The sequence below is a fragment of the Notolabrus celidotus genome, chromosome 10 (assembly GCF_009762535.1).
Source record: "Notolabrus celidotus isolate fNotCel1 chromosome 10, fNotCel1.pri, whole genome shotgun sequence".
Lineage (NCBI taxonomy): Eukaryota > Metazoa > Chordata > Actinopteri > Labriformes > Labridae > Notolabrus > Notolabrus celidotus.
In genome coordinates, this window is record NC_048281.1 from 31,032,097 (window position 1) to 31,045,383 (window position 13,287).

A 13,287-nucleotide genomic window follows, 5' to 3' on the forward strand; every position below is an offset into this window, starting at 1 on the left:
AGGTTGCTGGTTCGATTCCCAGCCGGTTGACCATTTCCTGCATGTCTACTCCCCACATTTCCTGTCTCTCTTTAGCTGTCCTATCCAATAAAGGCAAAAAGGCCAAAAATATAACTTAAAAAAAAAAAGGTTTGAATTAATGAAAGACAAATATTTCTGCAACTATGAACATCAGGTTTTTTGTTTGTGGTGTGTGCTGCAGCACGTTGATTCATAAAATCAAGAAGTTCATGCATACGGTTGATACTAATCACTCCTGAAAGCATAATATTCATGAGGTTAGCCATGCAGGCATTTGATTTAATAATGAGACAGAGTTGCAACACTTTTTGGAAGTGACTTGTTTCCGTTAGGATTAAAGAGGCTGTAAGGAGAAGAGCTTTCAGATATTTTAAGCGCTTTAAAACACTCTTTCTTAAGTCTAAGATGTACTTTTTAAAGTGTAATTAAAACGATTGCAGCATCTAATGGTGGAAAATGATCCAACATTTTGTGCTACAGCTGCAAAAAAAGCCATCTTTTTTTGGGATGCAAATGTTGTAGAGTAATGAGTTCTGCTGGGACTGTTTGTATCTGTAAATGCTCTTCTCAGCAGAGGCCAAATTATCGTTATGATTTACTAAATATTTAGACATTTCAGGGAACAAGCCTCTGAAAGCCTTCAGAACGGGAAAACAGTTTTCTTTCTTTCTTGAAAGTAAGAAGCTGGAACCTTATCATCCCTCCAACAAGGACTCTGCACAGACTCTCATTTCTCTGTAATCATTTTCCCTGTTAAAGACTTTCCTACATTGATTCTGTTCACAGTTCATTAACAAAGCTTGAAAGACATGAACTCTTTCTGTGACGCCGCATCGGCTCAGCAGCTTCAGGTCTGTCCCCTGAATCATCACTCAGATGTTTGTGGGTTTGAAAATGATATGCCGCCCTGTGCTAAAGGCTGTAACACACACATCCACACAGAGACAACACCGGTCCGCTGGTTAACCCCACTCACAAGCTCCAGATCTCTCTCTCTCTCTCTTTCTCTCCCTCTCTGCCTCTTCCTTATTGAGTATTATTGACTGGAGCGAGGACCAGCCAATCGGCAGGCAGCATCCCACCTCTGTCATCAGCTAGTGCTAGAGGAAGGGATTGGCTCGTGTGATCCGAGCTTGGAAGGCAGATGAAATGCCAGGTCTGCTCTGCCTCTGGGGACAACCGGGCTGCCTTATAATGGGAACCAACACTCAATCGGCTCGGGGGCAATAATATCCAATTCAGCATCAGGAAAAACAAAGGGCCACACCTTTCATTTTTTCCTTCTATCTGCTGCTCTGGTGAGATCTGGCTGCTCTGAGGTCTACCTTCATGTGGAGAAAGAGGCTGCTGGTGGGCTCAGTCGTTCCCCTGCCCTCATCACCATCATCCATCCTCCGTGGAACAGGTTGATCACTTGCCGTTTCTGCCCCTTTTTGCGCCAAAGAGCTGCTTTTTGGACTCTCACTCCTCCATGTACGATAACTTGTACCTACATGGATTTGAAGACTCGGAGGCGGTGAGTGGAAAGAGGTGTCTGACACTTGTAAAACCATGCTTTTTCTGTTGTGCCGTGGCTGGTTGATCTCTTCACAGACACCCACAGAATGTGTTTAGACTTGAGTGGGCTGAGCGAGTGCACTCTTCTCGGGGGAGTTGGAAGAGGTTGGGGGAAGGGTGTGTGTGTGTGTGTGTCGGCATGTCTGTATTTGAGAGAGTGTGTGTGAAAGGGCTCCTCAATCAGCCAACTGTACAGTTTTCTCACTGATGCTGCCAGTCATTGGCTAAGCAGCTGCAGAGCTGAGCAGTATGTCTTCCCCATCCCTCCATATGGATGAATGGCTGTTATTGCATACAGTGAAGCGCTGTTTACAGGCATTATGGGTGTCTTTTATGTGTGTGTTAGATTCCCAGCAACATCTTCTCCTCCTTTATGGCTTCATTTATATTTCCCTCAGTCTCTATGTTCATCACATCCCACCCATACATCATCAAGGTTCACCGAAAAAGACCAACAGCTATAGTCATTATCACACTCTATGCAGACGACTATCACATTAGTGCACGGTAGAGAATCATCACATCCCCTCGCCGTTGAGCAGAGATGATGATATCTGCAGCACATAGGTGAGCTTACACACAGATGGATCGCCTCTCTGCCGCTGACACAGGGAGGCAAACATTACTATCGACATGCAGATCAAGCATCCGTGGGATAAAAAATGTGGCGGAGTGGTGGAAAAATGCTTACAAAGGCAATAAATGTGGGAGCTGCTGCTGCTGCTGCTGCCGGGTGGAGGGGCGGAGGGAATCCCACTGAGCCGGAATCTGTCAAGACCTTTCTGTAACTCCATCTGACATCCTGGCTGCCTCTTCAACATTAAAGCTGCAATGATTTTTCTTTTACACCTTCTGTCCTGTTTGCTTTGTTAGATTTTTTTTTGTCCTGTCTTGTAGAATTTGCACGTTTTCATATCTGTTGCCTAGTTTTCCCAGGGGTGTGCTCACAAGGGAATTATCTTATCTAAGGAGCTAAAATAAACACCCCATGGACTGGAGTTAGTGGAAGGATATATGCTGCACCTGATGGTGCTTGTGCAACATCTCAGTTAAAGATATAGGGTTAACTGGCTGCCGTTTAGACTACCCATTCTTCTGGTTTCCATGTTTCCTTCAGATTTTGGTACCTTGCCCCAGGAATTTTATCTCCTTCAGCCATAAGACCATCAGTTAGAGCTTTGGCTCTGATGTTTGGGAATTAGGGATTGCAGGTTCTTCCCAAAGGTGTGAGAAAGGGCTGCACGATAAATTGTTATTTCAGCGTTATCGCAATATGAGCAAGATGGTGATCTGCGTAGAAGGGGACCTGCTCCTTAGATATAAAAGGCTAATTCTAAGTTCATAAAAACATGATTTTTATATTCAGATGACTATACACTCACTTAAATATACTTATGAATGTTATTTTACTACCAATCTGTTCTGCTAAATGCCTGAACCCACTTCTGCAGGGTAGGTGTCGACCAAGCATTTGTCTGAATGCAGCCAAAACAGCTATGTTTGTACATGTTCCACTTCAAGGATTCTTTGGAAGTGTTTCTTTAGGCTGTTGAAAGAGCAGGAAAAGAAAAAAATATACGGGAAAAATGTAGCAACAAGATGAGACGTGCTGTGTTGTCCATAGGGGGCACCAAAACCAGCACAGACCTCACAGGAGCTTTAAAGCAGAAGCCAGAAAAAAATCATAATTTTTCTTGAAGTTTCAGAGATGTAGACTTGCATTGCCAAACCATAGGTGCACTTCGACCAAGAGTTCCGGGGTCTTTTAGCCCCCAGAACTACCTTTCCCGGTCCGCTGTTTGTCAGGTAGCAAGTTTGAGGCTTAAAAGCTTTAAGCAAGACCTTTTCATTGAGTTCATTAAGGGAGCAGCCCTGACCTTTGGGACAGAGAATATAAAAAAAATCCTGAGACCAGGGATTCTAAGTTCCTGGACTCTTCTGTCTGGAAAAGGTAAGAAGGTATGAATGAACCAGACTTAACATAGACTTCTAAATAAGAACACACTAGTGCTGTGTTTGCAATGAGTAAATGCTCCCTGACACACACTGTGTACTGAGTATGCAAGCTTTGAGAATATGTGTACTGTAGTTACTGTAATCCAACACAGACATAAAAGTAGCAACTAACAGTCTCTTTTGGACTCTATAGACAGGCAGGGCTTGATTCTAAAATAAAAACCCAGTTTCAGTTTCCATTACTGCAATTTCAACCAAACGTTCAATTTTTGAACCCTAACCCAGACTTGCTCATACACAGTCAGTGTTACAGTCCCATTGGCAGCACAACAGAACACCTCTCTGGGACTCTTACTCTCCTTGTGGTTTGCTATTAGCTCTTGTCATTAGCCTGTCAGTGTCTGGATATTTCGGAAATGAGACCGTCCAAGGATTTCTGTGGCTGCAGGAAAGGGATATAATGCATTTGTTGCATCCTCAGCCTGCAATGACCTGCTGACTTGTCTGACTCATCTCCAGTTGAGTGTGTTATAATCTACTGTGCTAGAGGAAATTGTTTTGCTCTCTCTGAAATGTTTTTAAAAAGCCATCGTGTGTATGACCATGTCACCTACTTCCTGCAGGGGATGGAAGACTTGAGAATTTGTTTTTCTTCTTCTTTGTGTGAAGAATGAGAATGATACACAAAGACAAAGTTGCTGAGGGGAATGTGGATGCCAACATGGCGGTGCAAGATGGCAGCTTCCGTGGAAGAGGATTGGCTCCCATGTAGATCTAAAAGGCAAAATTTCAACAAAAACAAAGAGATTCTTAGTTTCTCGAGATATTCAAATGATTATACACTAGTTCCAACATACTTGAGAATATTATATTCCATTTCTACCAAGTCTGTTTTGCTAAATTTCTCTAAATTTGAAGTGTGTTGTTTGAGGTTCTTGTTAGTAGAGAGTGTTACCCACAGGAGATCCAGGTCATCTCGGCCTCTTCGTTGAGAAAGTAGTCATACTTGCACAGAAGACACTTCTGCAGATGAGGCCAATTTTACCACTTGATTTAAAAAAAACATTACTTTTTTTTCTAAGTTAAATTTTTGGGTATTTTTGTCTTTATAGCTGAAAAGGGACGTGAAACATGGGGAGCAGAGAGTGGGGGAAGACCTCTGTGATCAGGACTATAGCCTCTGTATATGGGGCGCTTAGACCACTAGGCATCTGCCGCCCTTAAAAAAGACAGAAAAAGCCCTTTACATTTAAAAAAAGCTCAACCAAGCACTGATGTTGGTGTAAGAGTATGCTATACAGAGAAGGTTATCTTAACTCTGGCGTCAGAAAGCCACTGTGTTGGCACTGTTTTGTGGGTGCACTCTGCAGCACTGTTTGGGTTTGCAGGTTTCCAAAAAGACAATAAAACAACAAAAAAAGAACAGAAAAAAACAACTTTAGATGAGCAATTTTGACAGCAACAATGATATGCCTACCTCTAATGGTTTCTCAACACAGGGGACAACCCAACTTGCATCTGCTGTTCGATACACACTTATAATTAAGAGGTATCTCATACAATCTCACTTCCAAAACCCTGAACTATCCCTTTAAAAGTCTTATTCTAAATGTCTGTCCCTTCAAGGACCTCAGCTTTGACTTTGGGGAACATTTAATTACATTTTGCATCTCAATTTAAGTCATTGTTTCGACCAAACAACAAATTCATTAATATAAAAAACAACAAACTGATTAATGGACTCTAAAAACATCTCTGTTTGTAGCTGTGGAAGCGTCTTCCACGCCCTGTTTTAAAGAAATGATGCAACAATTATGCTATCGTTTTTGCACACATACATATTGTTTGATGTATGACTCACCCCAATAAAAACAAGATACACATCCTGTTAAACCTGACCAGGGACTGAGACTGTTGGAGGGATCGTAGAGGGAGAATTGTCTGAGACTGAAGACGGCATCTCGTACCTCAAATATAAAGCTCTATGAATTTTATTAATGGACTGTGAGCCCCAGATCCTTATTTGGACCCTGGAGGCACAGTTCCACTTCTCCAGCCATGTAGGTGGTGGATAAAATGAAGATAGAAAGCTTTTAGTCTTGTAGTACGGGTCTGATAGTGGAGGAGGTCAGAGGAGGAAGAAGGATGGAGATGGGAGAACAGACTGAGCTCTGGCGTCTGAACAGATAGAGCTGGAGTGTGGCACGATGGACTCAAGAACTGGCCACTCAACACGTAGAGATAAGAACTGCACAAACTAGCCATTGTCTCTATCTCTGTGTGTGTGTGTGTGTGTGTGTGTGTGTGGGTAGACACAGGAGACAGACAGAGAAGAGGAGGAGAGCTTTGTTGGCAGAGTTGTTGCTTGTGTCTGTTCACATGGTAGTAATTTTTGGGAATGCTTTAAAGTGGATCGTGCTTTGAATGTGTTCTGTTTCTCTATAACGAGCTGAATGACATCATCTCTTTCATTCATGGCTTAACGGTTTTAGAAATTAAAATCTGCAGTTACAGAAATCACAAAGTCAATTACCAAATTCGTTTAATGTTTATGTTTTGTCTCCTTCGTGGCCTGTCAGTGGAATCAAATCGAAGTCTTATTGTAACACAAAGAAACATTATTTGAGAACTTTAACAAACGTATCTGCAACTTTCACGAGAATGTGTATTTAATGTGACATCCAGCTTTTATATGTTTCATCTTTAAATAGATTTTGGTAAAGCTGTAGGAGCAGATGAGTGTGAACTCATGTGACCTCAACTAAAAGATATGTTTAAAGCTCCTGTAGGGAGTTTTTAGCTGGTTATGAAACAGACTTAGATTAATACTACTGCCTCTTTATGACCTACAAAAGCAAACCACACCATTAGCATACAGATTTACTATTTCTATACATGTATTTTTAATGCCTGAAACCACTGCTGCAGGGTAGGTGTCGACCAAGCGTTTATCTGAATGCAGCCAAAACAGCTGTGTTTGTACATTTTCCAATTCAAAGATTCTTAATAAGTGTTCAGTACGACAACTCACGTTCACTTAAGATAAAGTTTATTGCAGCATACAGTATTGTGTTTGGCGTATGGGCTCCGAACCTCATTACTCAGCATACATTATTTAAATGCATACATTTGGGAGCAATGAGATAGGACTAACCCCCCTCGGAGCCCGCAGGTGGATGCCGGGGAGGAGGTGGGTACAAAGTTTGCACACAGCACTGAGCAGGACAGCAGGAGCACTTGCAAAGCAGAGGCAGAGACAGAGACGGGGAGACATGCAGCTTAAATAGACCACCAAATGAGGGTGTTGAGATCAGCTGATAGGGAGGATGATGACGTGTCAGTATGACTGAGCGCAGCTCGAGTTGTCTGCCTGAACTAGCTTGCAGGCGGTGCTCCATTTACTTCAGGCTGTTAAAAGAGCAGGAAAAGAAAAAAAACAGCAACAAGATGTGATGTACTGTTTTGTCCACAGGGGGCGCCAAACCAACACCAACCTCACAGGAGCTTTAACGCAAAAGCAAAGTTTAACAGTTCCAAAACAAAAAAACTCCAATTTATCTAGCTCTAATGAATGATGTAATGAAGCATTTGCAGTTACAGAAAATAAAATTCATCCTGAGAGGAAAAATAAATATGTTTTACTCAATATGGCAGCCGTTTATAGACCCCTGTAACAAAAACAACCCCATGAAAAAATAATAACATAGCAAAATCTAGGGCACTTGACATCCTCCAAGTTGTATTGTTGTATTGTTGTTGTATTATTACTATTTAAATCTAATTTATGTTATTGTTTTGGTATTTTAATTTATTTTACTTGTGTTTTTTATAGATCCTTTGGTTTTTATTCATACATTATTTATCTTTTTTGTATGTTAGTTTGAGGCATGGATAATAATGTCTCAGACTTTTGCAATTTGTATGTGGAAAAAGAAAAAAAAAGCTTCACAGTTCCAGACTTGCATTGCCAAACCATTTCACTTATGCAAATAAAACTGGAACCTCTCTGCCCAGATTGGAGTTATTTATTAACAAGACCACATCATTGTAGGGTTAAAAAGTAGTGTATTTGAGATATGCTGAATGGTTTAGGTAGGTAGGTTGGGATGAAGTTTGCCTGAAGTTTGCCTGCTCTGAACCGGCCCTGAAACTGCCTTGGTCGAAAAGGGATACAAGAGGGTTGAGACTCAGGGTGGGAGCATGTCTTCAGGTTCAGCATCCCCCCTGTGGTTTCTGGGTGATACTGCAACCAGAGGAGTGGTCAGGTTAGGTATGCACCTTTAATGACATTAAGAAGGCAGAGGTTACCGAACCGTGGACCTATAAGGTGAAATAACCATTAGAAGCATAACTACCCAACAAGCTGAACTTCATGAAGAGAGTCAAAGGTTAAAGTGTCTCCTCGTTTCTCGAGGGTTGTCTCATAATGTTGTGTAGTGAGACATAAAGCAGGTGCTCATGTGTCACGTTCAGGGCTGTGAGCTTTTTATTTTCCTTTCTCTTCAGTCCTGACGTTATAGATTTCATTTGTAATGAGGCAGTAAATAACAGTTATTTGTATCAGGGAAAGACTCCCATGGCTCTGAATGGATCATTAGCAGAGGCGCCTGGAAACCCTGAACACAAGCATTAATCCTGTCTGTCCGGCCTGGCAGGTTGATTTCAAAGACTTACTGCTGGACAAATCCTCTGATGCACATTTGGAGATTCATTTTCATTCAATTATTGATATGGTTCATATTTCACTGAAGCCATGTAGACTCTTTTAAAATGTATCAACATTCAAAATGAGAACAGCTCTCCTTACTGTGTCCAGTTAGTGAAGATTTTTATGTTTTTGACTTTTTGACCTACAAATACATTTTAGAAATGTCCTACAAATAAATATAAAGAACTAGTTTCATGGAAAGAGAGATATATGCAGGAATAGTTGGATGGATGGACGAATGGGGAGATGGATGAATTAATTTATAAATGAATGCATGGATGGATGGATGGATGGATGGATGGATGGATGGTTGGATGGATGGATGCATGGATGGATGCATGCATGCATGGATGGATGGATGGATGGATAAAAAGATAGACAGGTGGATGCATGGATGGATGGATGGATAAAAAGATAGACAGGTGGATGGATGTATAGTAGGATTGATGGACAGGTGGATGGATGGATGGATGGTTAGATGGATGGATGCATGGATGGATGGATGGATAAAAAGATAGACTGATGGATGGAGGGATAAAAAGATAGACTGATGGATGGAGGGATAAAAGGATAGATAAAAAGATAGATAAAAAGATAAACTGATGATGGATGGATAAAGGGATTGATGGACAGATGTATGGATGGTTAGATTGACAGAAGGATGTATGGATGGATGCATGTAAGGATGGATGAAAAGATGGATAGATGGATGGTTGGATTGATAGAGGATGGATGCAATGGATGGATAAATAAATGGATGGATGGGTGGATGGATGGATGGACTGGTGGCTGGATGGATGGATGGATGGATGGATGGATGGATGGATGGACTGGTGGCTGGATGGATGGATGGATGGACAGATGGATGGATGGATGGATGGATGGATGGACTGGTGGCTGGATGGATGGACAGATGGATTGATGGAGAGGAGGATGGATGGATGGACAAAGGGATTGATGGACAGATGGATGGATGGATTGATGGATGGTTAGATTGGCGGATGAATGGATGGATGAATGGATGGATGGATGGATGAATGGATGGATGGATGGATGGATTGATGGAAGGATGGATGGATGGATGGATGGATGGATGGATGGATGGATGGATAAAATGATAGACCATGGGAGCCCCCCATCTACAGAGGCTGCAATCCTCAATGCACTGGTTGTAGGATTTATTCCTGGTCCATGCATGACTTGGTGCTTACCCTTTCCTTCTTTCTCACCCCACATTTCCTAATGTTTCCCTATAAAATAACCTTTAAAATAAGACTATAAAAAAATGTCAGAGTGGTAGAGCATTTAGAACGAGATAACATTAACCACATTGTAGTGACGCTACAGAGTCTATGCAGAACAAACTGTACCTCCATCCCATGTTAACAGCTGATCACTACACACAAAGCAATCATGCAAACATGTGTTGTGCTGTGAGGTGCTAGAGGATCTGAGGTAATTGGACCAGAAGGCTGTGGAGGAAAAAGGCGCTATCGCAGGAGAAGGAATTGATGAACAGAGCAGATTTTAGAGCAATACATCATCCCATAGTTCTGATGTCAAACAACCCTTTGTAAGCATGTTTCCTGCTCCCATGAGCCCTGCCCTGTAATGTGTTTGTGTGCACATTTGGTTTAATAGCTGCTTCCCCATGTTTGGAAATTGTATTGCTTTTTGTTTTATAATAGGTTAACCTGAGATTGGATGATGTTGGGTGAAGCCTTTCTTTTGCTCTCAGTAGGATTGATATACTTAAAACACAAATAGGGAAATACATGTCTAATAATCAGATTTATCAATCAATTGTGTTACTATAACAACTGATTTATTCCCTTAATGATGTGTTTCAAGATCCATCACTTATCAGCCTAGCATATTGAAAGTAAAACGCTGGTTCTGTCCAAACAGGAATCCAAAATTTGACATATCCTTATTAAAAAGCTTAAAAATAAGGTTTAAAAACGTGTAAGAAGACATGTATTGTCTCTTTTTTATTGTTCACAATGGTCATATCCTTCAGCACATTTCTCTCAGTGCTTTTGTGAGAATTCTCCAGATCACAGTTTTCTAGCACGGCTATTTAAAGACCCCTCACATGCTCAGGACATCACACGTTTACAGCGCTTATGAAACGTCCAGACATGACAGAGGCTCCGTTCCTAACACACCACAAGCATTGTACCTTGTCCTTGGTGCATGCATGGTTTGTGTTTATGGTCTTTGCAGAACAGATCGTATGTATGACAGCATCCACGGGAGTAACAGACTGTACCATCATCTGTTAGATAAACATTTGTGCTGGATCCAGTTTTTCTCCCCCCGTTCGGCTGACTCTGCAGGACTCCAAACGTCAACCAGCTGGCAGAAAGGATATCAGATCCCTCCGACCTGGTGAGCTGGAGATGTGTGGCTGTCACAACACAAAGCATCTCATAGATATGGATGATTCATCTTAAAGGGAACTTAACTTCTCACTGAAGTTGTAGTATTCTGAACAATACAATCAAATTACTCTCACAAATTTTGATTATTGAGTTTTAAGAGAATTCAAAAATACTCAACACTGTGGCAAGAATCCTGTGTTTTGGCCGTGTGACCAAATTATAAATGAAACAAACTTAATACTTGTTACTGAACACCAGCTGTCGTAGAAGAACCCTAGAAATACAAATTTACAATTTTAACAACACAGAAGTCTACACCAAACATTTGGTGCTAAAGACGCCAAGAGTGGGAATCAAAACCACACTGCAAAAACTCCAAATCTTACCAAGTGAAACTGTCTCATTTTTAGTCCAAATGTCTTCTCCCACTTGATTTAAGATAAATTTACTGAACAAGTAACATTTGAGCAAGATAGAGGGACTTGTTTTAAGACATCTTAAATATCTTGTTAAGGCAAACAATCTTGAAATGATCTTGTTTTGAGATGTCATTTAGAAGAAACAAGGTTTATTTTACATTTCAGACATTTTTCAAGCTGAGATCTTATTTATAGAAGACAGATAATCTTGATTTAAGACAAACCCTTAAACTTGATTTAAGGAAATGACTTTTATTGGAGAATCTATCAGAAAACAGCTCCAGTGATAAAAGAAAGAAAGAAAGAAAGAAAGGAAGAGAAAAGGAAGAAAAAACAAAGAAAGAAAGAAAGAAAGAAAATAAAAAGGAAGAAAGAAAAAAGAAAGAAAGTAATAAAGAAAGAAAGAATGAAGGAAGAAAGAAAGAAAAAAGGAAGAAAGAAAGAAAGAAAGAGAAAAAAGAAAGAAAAAAGAAAGAAAGTAATAAAGAAAGAAAGAAGAAAGAAAGAAAGAAAGAGAAAAAAGAAAGAAAAAAGAAAGAAAGTAATAAAGAAAAAAGAAGAAAGAAAGAAAGAAGGAAGGAAGAAAGAAAGAAAGAATGAGAAGAAAGAAAGAATGAAGGAAAGAAAGAAAGAAAGAAAGAAAGAAAGAAAGAATGAAAGAAAAAAGAAAGAAAGTAAGAAAGAAAGAAAGAAAGAAAGAAAGAAAGGGGAAAGAAAGAAAGAAAGAATGAGAAGAAAGAATGAAGGAAAGAAAGAAAGAAAGAAAGAAAGAAAGAATGAGAAAAAAGAAAGAAAGTAAGAAAGAAAGAAAGAAAGAAAGAATGAAAGAAAAAAGAAAGAAAGAAAGAATGAGAAAAAAGTAAGAAAGAAAGAAAGAATGAAAGAAAGAAAGAAAAAAGGAAGAAAGAAAAAAAAAGAAAAAAGAAAGAGGAAGAAAAAAAGAAAAAAGAAAGAAAGAAAAGTTGTTTTTAAGGGTGGGTTTCAGTTTTCAGACACTGTTTCTTCTAAATCAGATAAGAATATACATCCTCAAACTACATGCACACAATGAAACACCTCCTTTAGAGCAGAGCTGGCTTATCCTAAAAAACAACATGACTGAATATTAGTATATCCAGCTCACTATGAGAAGACATTATATCTCAAAATGCTCAAATTCAACTTTGTCATCTTATAAGTACAAGATGGTGTTAAACCTAGAGAAGTGCCGCTTTAATACAACTCAAATTAAGGTGAATATATCTCAAATGAAGAAGTTGACTAATTGTTAGCATGCCTTGCTTATTCTGAGAAAATAAACTTTTAAATACTTAAATATTGCTTAGAATAAGTTTTCCCTGCTAATATGATCACTGAAATAAACAAAAATCTCAAATCAGCAAAAGAAATGAAAACACTCTGCAATGGAATATGTTGTAAAGACAATCAGCATGTACACTGGCTTATATTTATTACTTTAGAAGTCCAAAATGCTTTGTGCATGGAGAAAAACTCTGACTGAAACCCCTGAACGAACACAAACACAAACTCTGCAACCAAAAATAAAGCTTTTCATGTCTCTTTCTTTCTGGAAGTACAAGTTCTTAAGCTGGAACAAAGAACTTGACAAGATTAACAACTCATGAAAGTGATCACTTTCACTGGCTTTACAAAGGAATCAAGCTCACGAGTGTGGTCAGAGATGGAAAGCTTCCATGATCTTCACACTTCAGCAGCTGAGGTGCTGCTGACAGGATGCATCCTCAGCGGCCACTTGGACAGAAGGAGAGACAGAGATTCACTCTCATCAGACGTGAGCACGAGTCTGTGAAACCTCAAAGTGAGCATTAGTGGGATAAGAGATTGGTCTTATTATATGTAGCAGATTTAGATGTGTATGTGTTTTAGTGACATACAATTATACAGTTCTCCCATGCTCCATGTTTATAATCATTTTGAAGGATGTCAAAACACTTATATTTTAAATCGCTATTAACTGCTGGATTTCCTTAGTTCATTGCATTTTAAAAGCATGTTTTGAATTCCATTATTTTGCATTCAAAACACTTTACTAAGTGCATTTAAATAATGTAATGCACTTCTTACCAATGTCTTTATTTAGGAATCAAATGAATGCAATGGATATACTTTATGATGTTGATCTTGAATAGTGCTCTCTCTTTAGTGATGCCTGCTGACATCAGTCTGAGTAGTTGAACCTGTATGCTCAGCTCAAAGGTTGTAGCTCAAACTCAAAGTATTT

The 13,287-nt window shown here is 39.7% G+C and overlaps 1 protein-coding gene across 2 annotated transcripts in view; it reads left to right on the forward strand.

Annotated features, from left to right (window-relative positions):
• cacnb4a (calcium channel, voltage-dependent, beta 4a subunit) overlaps positions 1 to 13,287 on the forward strand; it is a 68,361-nt gene that overhangs the window by 22,567 nt on the left and 32,507 nt on the right. The gene's annotated exons all lie outside the window — the stretch shown is intronic.